Source organism: Delphinapterus leucas, chromosome 3 (genome assembly GCF_059928025.1).
Source record: "Delphinapterus leucas isolate spDelLeu-1000000601 "Yukka" chromosome 3, BTC_Dleu_Yukka2, whole genome shotgun sequence".
Lineage (NCBI taxonomy): Eukaryota > Metazoa > Chordata > Mammalia > Artiodactyla > Monodontidae > Delphinapterus > Delphinapterus leucas.
The window spans coordinates 93,147,460-93,148,772 of NC_143131.1; the positions used below are offsets into that span (position 1 = coordinate 93,147,460).

The window sequence follows — 1,313 nt, forward strand, 5'->3', positions numbered from 1 at the left end:
GTGCGTGGGCTTCTCATTGCAGTGGCTTCTCTTGTTGGGAGTATGGGCTCTAGGCACATGGGCTCAGTAGTTGTGGCTCACAGGCTCTAGAGCACAGGCTCAGTAGCTGTGGCGCACGGGCTTAGTTGCTCCGCAGCATGTGGGAAATTCCCCAACCAGGGTTTGAACCCGTGTCCCCTACATTGGCAGGTAGATTCTTAACCACTGCGCCATCAGGGAAGCCCTACAACCTTACTTTTTTACTTAATATATCATAGATATTCTCAGTATGTGGTAGAATGAAAAAATAAGTTACTGAGTAATACATATGTTCATAGTATGAATGTATTTCATTTTAAAATTCTATGTTTATATCTAGATACAAATATAAATCTAGATATACAGATATATGACTTTATTTGTACAGAAAATGATCTGGCAGGGTACAAATCAAACTTTTAACCGCAGGGGATGGGATGGAAAGGGGATAAGTAGAGGAAACTTAAATTTTTAACTTTATGTATATATATATATATATATATATATATATATGCATCTATTCTAAAAAGGCATGTACTGTTTCAGAAATTAATAAAAGTATGCATAATGAACAGCTTTTCATGTCCATTAAAATATTTGTCACCCTTTTTAATTGTTCTTTTTAAATTTGTCACCCTTTTCAATTATGTCATCTTTTAAATTGTTTAATAATATTCCACTGTACAGCTATACTCTAGCATTTAATCCATTGTCTACTTATTGGGTTTAGGTTTTTACTTATCTTTTGGTATTAAAACAGTGTTGATAGAATATCCTCCTGTATGTTTTCTGCACTTTCTCATCAGTCCTGGGTATTATCAATTTTAATTTTTTTTTTCACCCACCAGTCAAAAATGGTATCTCATTGTTTTAACCAGCAGTTTTTGATTTAAAGTGAGAATGAACATGTTTCCCATGGTTGTTGTGTATTTTTCTTATTTTGTGAATAATCCTATTCACTTTGTCCACTTTTCTTGTAATTTTCCTATTTTTCTTAGATAACTGCTTATACATAGTTACTAACCCTGTCTGTGATATACACATGAAATATTTTTCCAGATTTGCTTTTGCCTTTTAGATGTCTGTTTTTACCATTCCTCTCCATTAAAAAATATATATATATTTATTTATTTATTTATTTGGCTGCACCAGGTCTTAGTTGTGGCACATGGGATCGTCGGTGAGGCATGCAGGATCTTTAGTTGTAGTATGCGGGATCTAGTTCCCTGACCAGGGATTGAACCTGGACCCCCTGCATTGGAAGCAAAGAGTCTTAACCACTGGACCACCAGGGA

General features: G+C 35.0%; 1 non-coding gene across 1 annotated transcript; it reads right to left on the reverse strand.

Annotated features, from left to right (window-relative positions):
• Positions 1-1,240: 1,240 nt before the first annotated feature.
• Positions 1,241-1,313, reverse strand: TRNAW-CCA (transfer RNA tryptophan (anticodon CCA)). Its single transcript has one exon. It is a non-coding gene; the product is annotated as a tRNA-Trp (tRNA).